This window comes from Lathyrus oleraceus, chromosome 1 (genome assembly GCF_024323335.1).
Source record: "Lathyrus oleraceus cultivar Zhongwan6 chromosome 1, CAAS_Psat_ZW6_1.0, whole genome shotgun sequence".
Lineage (NCBI taxonomy): Eukaryota > Viridiplantae > Streptophyta > Magnoliopsida > Fabales > Fabaceae > Lathyrus > Lathyrus oleraceus.
Window position 1 is genome coordinate 304173628 of NC_066579.1, and position 13223 is coordinate 304186850.

The 13223-nt window shown below is 39.7% G+C and overlaps 1 pseudogene; it reads right to left on the bottom strand.

Annotated features, from left to right (window-relative positions):
• Positions 1-4603: 4603 nt before the first annotated feature.
• On the bottom strand, positions 4604-4703 carry LOC127116460 (uncharacterized; annotated as a pseudogene).
• Positions 4704-13223: the final 8520 nt, after the last annotated feature.

Here is a 13223-nt window from a genome sequence, read left to right on the forward strand (position 1 = left end):
CACAGAAGAAAAGACGACCCATCGGAGTAGTACACTCACCAGGAATAGAGACATATAACAAGACTCTTATTGGGGATAATAAAATAAAAGGAATGTGTGAGCAGGACACGACTCCTGTAAGACCCAAATTTTGGCCCTAAGATCCCTCATGGCCCATATCATATCATATCATGGCCTCAAGGATCATTGCATGCCCTAGCTTCCCTCCTAGTGGGTGGGTACCTTGTGAGTGTGGTTCTTGATCACCAAGCATGTCTTGCATTTGTATATCATTGCTTTTCATATGTTTACTAACCAAAAAGTACAAAAATATTGTCATCTAACCATGTTACTTGCAGATGAAGTAATCATCAGTCAAACAGTCAAATCAGCCATTGAACAATGGATGGTGGCCATTCTTGAAGAATTTGGGCACCATGATCAATCATCAAGAGCTCATATGAGTTGTGACATCATTTGGAATCAAAATCTCAAGGGATTAGGGTTTGGAATTCATCAGAACATGGCCCAGTCATCCAAAACCCTAGAAAGTCAACTGTTGGTCAACTGTGGATTTAATCAGTGATTTGATGGTGGGAATTGGTTTGGAGGTATCACTCATGTCCATATAGGCCTCATATATCATGTCAAACATCATCATGGAAGAATTTGAAGTCAAACAGGAAATTTCCCAAAATAGAAAGTTGACCTATAATTGGAATTTGCCAAAAATGGAAACTTCTTGAGCCTAAACTTACATCATGATACAAGCTTCAAATGAATTTTTGCCCAACATGAAAGTTGAAGATATTGTTCTCCCATTTCCAAAAAGTCCAAGAACACTCAATTCCCATGTATGGTTGGCAAGTTATGATCAATTCATTGTCCAAAATTTTTGAACTTCAAAAGGCCATATCTCTCAAACCATTTGGCCAAATTGGGTGGGGGTTTTTTGCAACAAGTCACATTTGATCCCCTCTTTCCAAAAATGTCATCATCATTCATCAAAACATTACCAATCAAAATGGCCTTTTTGCACTTACATGATTTATTTTCAAGTGAGGGTGAAAAGTGAATTTTCCAAATAACCATTTCCAATCCATTTTGCCATTTGAATAAGGTCTGAAATGATATTTGAGACATGTTACAAGCCCAATTTCGTGCAGACTTACACCCCATTACCAACTTGGTGGAAATTTAGCAAATGACCAAAATTACTTCATTTAAGCTAATTGTGTTTAGCATTCCACTTAGCATGTTAAACAGCACATATATATCACTTTTTCTGCCAAGAGCAACCCTAGCAGCCACAATTCCAAGACAGAAAATCACTCTCTCTCATTTTGCTCATTTTTGACATTTTGAACTTTTCTTGAAAAATTGCAAAGCACACGAGTTGGCCTTGGCTGCTGCATCATATACCATCATCTTCAAACTCATTTCAAGCCTCAAATCACCACTGTAACACCATTTTCCACAGCTGTTGCAACAAGCTCTATTAATGGCAGATCGTGAATGGAGCTTTCTCAAGGACTCTTGAGCTAAAAACACTTGACCATTCAGCATTTGGAAGCTTTGTGTGCATCTGTTTTGAGCTTGCATCACCAAACAACAACTGTTTCTCCATTTTCTTCAAGAACAAGTACCATTAGTTGCTTAGTTCTTTGAACTTGATTTGCTTTGCTTAAATAGCAATTTGCTTTGAGGTATAATTCCTTTTTCTTCATGTAGTCTGGAAGACCTGGCCTGTTATTTGGCCAGGCAACTGTCTGAAGTCCTCCTTAAGAGGCAATGCTTGTGTATGTTTACTTTTGTCCCAAGCAGGAAAAGTCCTTCAAATAAGGCAATTGGTGGATATAAGAGATATGTAGCCTATCTCCCACTATTCTGTGAGTCTTCTCCCTGCTCCCATTACATGGTTGTAGCATTGAGATCTTAACCCAAGATCTATCGAGTCAATAATATGTGGAGAGAGTTCCTACTTTCTGAACTCCCACACCTTCTGATATTCAAATGCTCTCCCTGACCAGGGATAAGAGCAATGAGGCACACCCCTCATATCCTTTCATCTGCTTCACCTTAGCCCCTCAATGGCAAGGTTAAGAGCACCCTTTAACCCTATTCCAGTTGGCTTCCATGCCTAAACCTTTGTGTGAGCCTGATTGTTTGGTTATAGTGTGTGCTGATTGATATTCTGATAACACGAAATTATATCGCATTTTAAGACTTAATTCAATCAGATTATATTATCATTTACTTTAGTTTATCACATTTTATCAGATATTATGCAGTATTTCCTTGCTATTTATGTCAGGTATCCATTTTGAAGCAAAAGTGAAAAAAGGGAAGAAAAGGAGGTGTAAAAAGAAGAGAAAAGGGACCAAATGCCAAAGCCCAGCCCAAAGCGCACAAGTCACCAACGCTGTGCCTGTGACGGACGTCACAGGGTGCGTGACAAGCGTCACGCAAAACAGCCTTGTGACGGACGTCACACATAGTGTGACGAGCGTCACACAACTCCACTACCTTTTTGGCGCAAGTAACGCCCTCAGAAAGACTTGAAGAGGAACGTTGAGAAGTTGGTCTCCTATATCCACGCCGTGCATGTAGCCACGTGAAGAATGGGAGAAACGGAATGCAGTTACCAAGGCTATTATAAATAGCCATCTCACAAACCTAAAAGACACACAGTTTTTGCACGCTCAGTTTGCCGAAGCTCTGCCAAATTTTCTTTTCACGCCTTTTGCTTATTTTTTTCCTTTCCAGCACTTAACATTGTTTATTTTATTTATTTCTTTTGCAAGTTCTACATTCTTTTTCCCTTGCAATTTATCTTTCCCGTTTTAGCTTTTAGATATTTTTCGCATAATAGTTTCTACACCGGAAACTATTGTGCAACTTTATACCGGATTTAACCTTACGTTATATTCCAGTTTTATTTCCTTGATTTAATTTACTGTTTAATTGAAGAATCCAAGAACAAATCCTACCGGCTTGTGGTGGAGTGTTCAAGACCATTGTATTACGCAGTCAGGTTCTTTAATCGTTATTTAATTTTTAATGTTTTATTCTATTGTTTATTCATATTGTCTGCCTGAAATGAGTCTGTTTATGCATGATATAAATTCTTATTTATTTAGCATGTCTGGCTAATTTGCCTAGGTATCGGTATGTAAAGTAAGCAGAATAAGGGATCAAGACTGAGTCGGTCTACCTAAACTTAAAATTAGAATCAATCTTTTTACGGTCTCAACTTACAGGTTTAATAACAAGATTTTTTACAAAAGTAAAAGACATAAAGAAGTTAAAATCAATAGAGCGAGAGTTTGAGATTTTAACTGGACAGTGTAAGTTAGGCATTAATTCTAGATCAGGGCGAGAGCAAGTTTTAGAGTTAATTAAATTCTGACCTTTTCCAAAAAGTATTTTTAAAGATTGAATGTGAGGACGAGAGTTAAGCATTTGGATTTAATTATATAACCTAAGTCAACAGAGCGAGAGTTTGAGATAAGGGTGTTTAAAACGGTCAGTATTTTCTTAAAAAGAGTTTCTGCAACTTTATTGCTTTCAAAATATGGTTTTTGACTTAATTATAAGTGACAGCAACATTAATATAAGATCATGGTTTATTCAACAGAGCGAGAGTTTGAGATAAAACCTTTAACCAATAAAGTTAACTGAAACGATTTGTTTTAAAAAGCCAAGAAACCGACAAAGACTTGATTCCCTAGTTTTGACGAACTACATACCGATATCCGTTTTATTAATATTTAATCTAGATATTAGTTTAGCTCTTAGTTTTTCCCCAAACAATCAAACATTTTCACCTTAGATTTACGTAGTAACCTTAGATAACGGTATATCGATTCATAAGTCCCTGTGGGATCGATATCTTTTAAAACTACGCGATAGAACTGTGCACTTGCAGTTTGTATCCCATTCTCGACTCACCCAGTCGAGCGACCAAGTTTTTGGCGCCGTTGCCGGGGACTTTTATTTAATCGATATCGTAACTCTTCCGTTACGCTGTAGAGACTAAGGTTTCTTTTTCTTCTATTCTTTCTTTCGTTGATTTGTATGCCACGCACTCGCTCACAAGGCGAACCGCTCTATTTACGAATCAACGATATCGAACTATATCTCCGAGTCTTACGACGAATTCGGGAATATCGTGCTGCGAACAATCTCCCTCCTATAGACCTTCCTGATTTCAAAAACATTTTTCCTTCGATACCCGAGATGGCAGAACCAGCTCGTGCTCTTAGAGATTACGCCGCTCCATCGCAAGATGAACCGCATTCAAGTATTGCTCCACCCGCAATCGAAGCAAACAACTTTGAACTTAAACCTTCACTGTTGCAGGCTGTGCAACAGAACCAATTCTCTGGAAATCTTACCGAAGATCCAAACCTTCATTTATCCGTATTTGTCCAATACGCTGATACTGTTAAAGCTAATGGTGTCACTTCAGAGGCAATTCGACTTCGTCTTTTTCCTTTCTCATTAAGAGATAGCGCTAGAAGATGGCTTCAATCTCTTCCTTCCAACTCAGTCACCACATGGAACGAGTTGAAGAAAGTTTTTCTTGCCCGATACTTTCCGCCAAGCAAAACAGCTATGTTAAGAGCCCAGATAAACGGATTTAAACAGAAAGACAACGAGTCTCTTTTCGAAGCATGGGAAAGATACAAAGACATGATGAGACTTTGCCCACACCATGGTTTGGAAGACTGGTTAGTAATTCACACATTTTATAATGGTCTCTTATACAATACAAGGTTAACAATAGACGCCGCTGCAGGTGGTGCACTAATGAACAAACCTTATGCTGATGCTTACCAGCTTATCGAGAGCATGGCCCAAAACCACTATCAGTGGGGAACCGAACGAACAACAGTGGAAAAACCTCAACCGAAAACTGGCATGTACGAGATAAGTAACCTTGATCACGTTAATGCAAAAGTGGATGCTTTGGTCCAGAAAATTGAAAGTTTAAACGTATCACCTCCAACCGCCGTGGTTGCTATAACTCAGAATTGCGAGGTCTGTGGAATCCAAGGCCACACTCCTGCGGAATGTCAACTCTTGACTGGAATCCAAGCAGAGCAAGTAAACTATGCTCAAGGAAGCCCCTATTCGAATACCTATAACCCAAATTGGAAGAACCATCCAAACTTTTCATATAAGAGTAATAATGCTTTATACGCACCTGGACAGTCTCCGAATCAAGCCCCATCTGTACCTCCGGGATATCAGAAACCGAATCCTAACAATAATACCCCTAGAAAATCCAACTTGGAAATCATGATGGAAAACTTTATAGCTTCCCAACAACAAACCAATAAAGATTTCTTAAACCAGAACATACACACTGGCGAACAACTTAAACAACTAGCAAGCAAAGTAGATGCCTTGGCTACCCATAACAAAATGCTAGAAACACAAATATCTCAAGTAGCTCAACAACAAGCACCTACTGCTGCACCAACTGGTACATTCCCTGGACAGCCCCAACCCAATCCGAGAAGCCAAGCTCATGCAATTATATTAAGAAGTGGAACGGAAGTGGAAGGACCGTCTGACCCAAGGATAGAAAACCAAAACCCTAAGAAATCTACTGAGGAAAGTGAACCTAAGGAAAAGGAAGAGAGTAATAAGGAAACCCTAGAAAAGAAGGAACCTTATGTACCTCCACCACCTTACAAACCACCTATACCTTACCCTCAAAGGCTTGTTAAAACCAAAGATGTAGGCCAATTTAGAAAATTTGTTGATCTCCTTAAACAATTAAACGTTACAATTCCGTTTACCGAAGCTATTACGCAGATGCCCTCATATGCTAAATTCTTAAAAGAAATTCTTTCTAATAAAAGGAAACTTGAGGATAGCGAAATCGTTACACTCCCTGCCGAATGTAGCGCTATAATCCAAAACATGCCCCCTAAACTCAAGGATCCGGGTAGTTTCTCTATACCCTGTCACATAGGAAAATTTGTCATCGACAAAGCCTTATGCGATTTAGGAGCCGGAATTAGCGTTATGCCTTTATCCATATGTAAGAAACTGGAAATGGGAGAATTAAGACCGACCAAAATGTCTGTGCAACTAGCAGATCGTTCCATCAAATATCCTGTAGGAATCCTTGAAAACGTTCCCGTACGCATAGGTCAGTTTTACATTCCCACTGACTTCACAATTATGGACATTAGAGAAGATGATACTACACCTATTATACTAGGAAGACCATTCTTAGCAACTGCCGGTGCAATCATAGACGTAAAACGAGGACGACTCACCTTCGAAGTAGGTGAAGAGAAAATTGAATTCATTCTTTCCCAATTCTTGAAAGCACCTGCAATAGAAGATACATGTTACTTCATGGATATCATCGATGAATGCATAAAAGAAGCAGAGTCAGGAGAAGACAAATCATCAGACTATCTTTTAGAAGACAAATCTAAACAATGCTTAGCAATAACACCGGACCCTACGCAGTGTCTTAACAAACCAACCCCTGATTTGAAAACACTTCCCAAAAATCTGAGATATGAATTCCTAGACTTAGAACTTGAACGACCTGTGATAGTTAATGCCGATCTAGGAAGACTCGAAACAGAAAAACTCCTACATATCTTAAGAAAATATCCAACCGCACTAGGATACCACATAACCGATCTTAAAGGAATAAGCCCTTCTATTTGTATGCACCGCATCATGTTGGAAGAAGACGGTAAAACCTCTAGGGAACACCAGAGAAGACTAAATCCGATCCTAAGTGAGGTAGTAAAGAAAGAAATAACCAAGTTATTGGAAGCAGGTATTATATATCCTATATCTGATAGCAAATGGGTCAGTCCTGTACACGTTGTACCAAAGAAAGGAGGCATAACCGTTATTGAAAACGAAAAAGGAGAAACTATAACTAAACGAATCGAATCGGGATGGAGAATGTGCATTGATTATAGGAAACTAAACAAAGCAACCCGAAAAGATCATTTCCCTTTACCATTCATTGACCAAATGTTAGAACGATTAGCAAAACATTCACATTTCTGTTATTTAGACGGTTATTCAGGCTTCTTTCAAATACCAATTCACCCTGATGACCAAGAAAAGACAACATTCACATGCCCTTTTGGTACCTTCGCTTATAGACGAATGCCGTTTGGTCTGTGTAATGCCCCTGCAACTTTTCAAAGATGCATGATGGCGATTTTCGCCGACTTTCTCGAAAACATCATGGAAGTATTTATGGATGACTTTTCTGTATACGGACAAAATTTCGAAGAATGCCTTGAAAACCTGGAAAGAGTTCTTGAGCGATGTGTAAAAGTAAACTTAGTACTTAATTGGGAAAAGTGCCACTTTATGGTACAAGAAGGCATTGTTTTAGGACACATCATCTCGAACAGAGGAATTGAAGTAGACAAAGCCAAAATAGAGGTAATCGAAAATCTTCAACCCCCAAGAACCGTGAGAGAAGTACGAAGCTTTTTAGGACACGCCGGTTTTTACCGACGATTCATCAAAGACTTCTCTAAGATAACCAAACCCTTAACCGGACTATTAATGAAAGATGCCGAATTCATATTCGACGATAACTGTTTAAAAGCATTTCAAACTCTTAAACAAGCATTGATCTCAGCACCCATTATGCAGACACCAGACTGGAATGAACCCTTCGAAATAATGTGCGATGCCAGTGATTATGCTGTAGGCGCTGTTTTAGGACAAAGAAAGGATAAAAAGCTTCACGTTATATATTACGCTAGCAGAACCCTGGATGAAGCACAGATGAATTATGCCACAACCGAGAAAGAACTCCTAGCAGTGGTATTGGCGCTAGATAAATTTCGTTCTTACTTGGTAGGAGCCAAAATAATAGTTTACACCGATCACGCTGCTATCAGGTACCTTCTAACAAAAAAGGATGCTAAACCTAGACTCCTAAGATGGATCTTGTTACTACAAGAATTCGACTTAGAAATCAAGGACAAGAAAGGAACTGAAAACGTAGTAGCAGACCACCTCGCTAGACTTGAGAACCTTGAACCGGAAAGAACATCAATTAATGATGATTTCTCGTACGACAAACTTATAGCTACTTTGGAAGAGAACAACTCCGACATGCAAGTAGAAACCACCTTAGCTATATCTGTCACACCATGGTACGCTGATCTAGTCAATTATTTAGCTGCCGGAATAGTTCCACCTACTTTATCTTACCAGCAGAAGAAACGATTCTTCCACGACATAAAACACTATTACTGGGATGATCCCTTACTTTTCAAAAGAGGCCCCGATGGTATTTTCCGTCGATGTATACCCGAAGAAGAGGTAGAAAATATAATCCAACACTGTCACTCCGCGCCTTATGGTGGACACACAAGTACATCCAAGACCTGCTCTAAAATCCTACAAGCTGGCTTTTATTGGCCAACTATATGGAAGGACGTACATGCGGCTATTAAGGAGTGTGACAGATGTCAACGCACGAGAAACATATCTAGACGAGACGAGATGCCACAAAAAGGTATTTTGGAAGTAGAGATTTTTGACGTGTGGGGGATAGACTTCATGGGACCCTTTCCATCCTCTTTCGGTAACAAATACATACTCGTGGCGGTTGACTACGTATCAAAGTGGATCGAAGCTATAGCTTCTCCAGCAAATGACACCCGAGTAGTAACTAGACTCTTTAAAAATATAATATTTCCGAGATTTGGCATCCCAAGAATAGTAGTCAGTGATGGTGGATCACACTTTATATCCAAGGTACTCGAAAAACTACTACTTAAATATGGAGTGAGACATAGGATAGCAACACCTTACCACCCTCAAACCAGTGGACAAGTGGAAGTATCTAACAGAGAAATCAAGCAAATACTAGAAAAAACGGTAGCCACTTCAAGGAAAGATTGGTCATTGAAATTACCAGAAGCTCTGTGGGCATACCGAACTGCTTATAAAACCCCCATAGGGACGACCCCATTTAAGCTCATTTATGGAAAATCCTGTCACCTCCCGGTAGAATTAGAACATAAAGCCTATTGGGCTATTAGAAATTTAAATTTGAATTATAAAGCCGCCGGTGAAAAGAGAATCCTTGACATAAACGAATTAGAGGAACTCAGAAGAGACGCCTATGAAAATGCCAAAATCTATAAAGAAAGAACAAAACAATGGCATGACAAGCGTATATCAAGGAAAATCTTCAAGCAAGGCGACGCAGTACTTTTATTTAACTCCAGACTAAAGTTATTCCCGGGAAAACTACGATCCAGATGGTCAGGACCTTTTCATATCACTAAAATCTTTCCCAGTGGAGCGGTAGAAATAAAAGGACAATCTACAGAACCGTTCACCGTAAACGGGCAACGTCTGAAACACTATCACTATGCGGAAACCAACGAGGATTCGCAAATTCTACACTTAGACGAAACGCCCCCAGGACTCATAGACTATATTTAACAGTTTCTTTGTCGAGCTTGCGACATTTAAACAAAGCGCTTAGTGGGAGACAACCCACAAATTAATTTGTTATTTTATTATTATCATTTCCTTATTTCTTTCTTAATTATTCTCTTAATTGCTGTTTAGTATTCATTCTTGATTTATTCAAATAAAAATAAAAAAAAAATTTATAATAATAATATTTTTTTCTTCTTTCGGCATTTGGCCAAATCCTGACTTAAACTCATGTTTCTTTTCTCTAGTTAACACTAACCAGATGGGACATTTTGATCGTATGGGTATCAAGTTCAGAGGAATGGCTCAGAAACGAAAGTTTGAAGAACTAGCCGCTAGAGAGATGCTACCTAGTTTATATGCTGATGATTGGGCTATGACTGCCCTTGGCCTGAGACAGAGTGTCCTGTATTTGCTGAATCAGATAGGATGGGAGACATCCCCTATCCTGAGACATTTCACCACCTACCGGAGACTCACACTAGAATTCCTTAGTTCATTAATCTATCTACCCAGCCATGGAAAAGGAATTAGCAGAGGTTTTATCCAGTTCAGAATGTTCAATATGGAGTACCAATTTAATATTAGAGACTTCACCAACCTTTTGGGTTTTCCTACCTCCTTTGATACATTCACTGTAAGCCAGGAAGAACTTTTTGAATTTAGAGAGCTTGAACACTTTTGGGGTAAGCTGACTGGAAATGATGAGCCCGAAGAACATGAGTTTCTCTCTGGAAACATACATAACCCGGCTTTTCGCTATTTCCATAAGATCCTTACCCACACTTTATTTGGGAAGAAGCCAAATAGTACTTCAGTTTCACGTGATGAACTCTTCATCATATTTTGTGCTTCCCAGAACCGTCCAGTAAACGGTGCTACTTTTATGTTAGCTAATTTGGACCACCTTATCCAGGATGAGAGAGCACCCATTAGAATAGGCGGTTTGATAACTATGATAGGTAATGCTATTGGATTACGTCAGCCTATGCTTGACCTTAGCCCTTTTTGTGGCATTACTACTATGAGTATACCTTTCCTCTTCAACACTATGTTTATAGCAAACATAGGGTCTGATGAGTTTGAGCTTATTATTGATAACCAGGTTCTCTGCCTATTCACCATGCCCGATCCTAGGACTAGTGTTCATAACCAAAGGAACTGGCTCTATAACCTGAATGAAACCCCAACTCCTGCTGGATCCACTGAATCCATCCAGGATTATGAGATTTGTGATGACTATGAGCACTATGTTGACCATATCTCTCTTGCTGAATCTGACCCTCAGACACCTTCCGGCTACTATGATATTGATCCTCCTCCTCAGCCTGTCCTGACCGAAGAATCAGCCATGCCTGATCTCCGACATCATATGCCAGGAACAGATATTAAAACCGTCATTGAAGCTTTGATGTCAGAACATCACGCCCTCAGGGAAGATTTCCACAACTTGAGGCATGCAGTCCTAGAATACATGAGCAGTACGGCAAGTCAGTTACGTATGTTACGGCATCGTGTTAACTCTTTTGCTCCTCCGGCCAGAGATCCGAAGATAGATGGAATTTAGTTATTTCTTTCTAAGTTATTTAGTTTTAGGCTAGATTTTTCATTAATGTTATTTGAATTCATGTTCGCATTTATTTTCCTTTCATTTCATTGTTTTCCCTTCCTGTATTACATTATGTTAATTTTATTAAAGCTTTTATTTAATTTATGCAATGGCTATGTTCTCTACTGTTCTGCTGTTACTCAGAATGAATTATTATTATGTGAAATAGAATAGCATGCAACACAAATCAATTAGCTAAATTAAATAGAACAATCTAAAAAACCAAATAAAACAAAATAATCAAAATAAATTCATTTCCAGATTAATTATGTGAAGCGCTGCTGAAAGCCTTTCCAAAAAGAAATGTGTGACGAGCGTCACACACTCCATGACGAACGGCATGCATAACTCCTGTTACGAACGTCACACCCTTGTGACGAGCGTAACGCCCCTCAGACATGTGAACGTTAGGGAGCCGTTGGAGACGAACGTTACACCCCTTACCTTTTTACATTCCCCATTCATTTTTCATTTACCACACTTAATTACTCTTCAACCACTTTTTCTTTCTATTTTCCAACCCTTCTCCTATAAATACCTACCAAAACCTCCTTCATTCACCACAAACAATTCTCTCATATCAAATATACAATTCTTTTCCACTCCAAATCACTCCTTCAAAATTCATCACAATGGCGGGAAATCAAAATTTCGGAAATATCATCTTCCGATCCGGAGATGACAACTATCAGCAAGAGCAATTCGAGCGCTTCCAGCAGCGAGGCGTCGTTTCCACCAGGTACCCCGATTTACCTTGCTTGCAACAATTAGGCTTACTCCAAGGTATCGAGTGGATGCTCCGTAAAGCCGATTTAACCTTCCTTTGCACTCATAACCAACCCACCTATCCTTCCCTAACCTTAGAATTCCTAAGTTCTTACGACTACACCACTCCCGCCGGTGAAGACGAATTTCTAACCGGTACGGCAACCTTCCGTATGTTTAACACCGAGTACTCTCTAACCCAACGCCAATTGAGTACCATGCTACATTTTCCCACAGAAGGTCTGCTGCATGCCAGAATCCCTCCAACCTCAAACTGGAGCACAGTTCTAGTTTTCGATCTTTTTAAGAAAATTTTCGGTATAGATACCTACAACTGGGAAGAACTCCTTCTCTCCCACATCCATAACCCCACCATCCGTTATTTTCTCCGTATCCTGCAAAACACACTTTTTGGAAGACCAAACAACAGTAAGGTCAACTCAAAGGAGTTATTTTTCCTCCAGTGCGTTTTCGAATCGGATACTCAGGTAAACACCGCCTCTTTTCTCTTTCATCATATCCGCACCTTATGTGCTAGAGGCCGGCAACCCTTTATAATTGGTGGATTAATAACCTCCATAGCACTTGGCCTGAACCTAGGGGATAAACTCCAAACTTTAGAATCCCTACCTCCCCTGTCTATGGATATCAGCTATTGCCGCTCCAGCCGCCTGATTAAAAACAGAGTAGGCGGAGGCTATTATCTTATGGTGAACAACCAAGCAGTCCCAAGTGTTGTGCTACCCAATACCACCCTAACCGATGTCACAAACCCGGACCGCCACCTCTACGATCTTAGCGCTCCTGAAACCACCGAGCCTTCACAAACAAACCAGCAAACAGATGAGTTTGAAGAAATGGAACAAGGTGATCATCCGCCAACACAACAATCAGTCCCGCTCAACCCTTCCAGTAATGCAGCCGACCCATCCTCCCAACGTCGTCGACGAAGACGACCTGCGACCAACGACGACATTATGGATGCTATCGATGGTATGCAGGCACAAAATGCAGAGATGATGCAGATGATGCGTCAAATGCAACAGCAACAGGATGCTCGGAATGCCATAACCGACCAGCGGTTTACTGAGTTGTTTAGCAGGTTCGACAACTTAGACATACGTCAAAGATCACCAGGTCCAAGAACCAGAGGCGGAAGGCAGCCTTAGTTGTTATTTTCTTTGCATTTCCATTATGTATTTCTTTCCCTTAAAACATTGAGGACAATGTTTAGTTTAAGTATGGGGGGGGAAACAATATTCTTTCCATTCTCATTTTTCAAGTATGTACTCTCCCTTTCATCGTTATTTCCCGTTATTCAAAAAAAAAAAAAATATTTATTTTAAGTTAAGTTCCTAAGTGTGAAAATTTTCTATTATCTATTCCCCTCAATTTTCCTGAG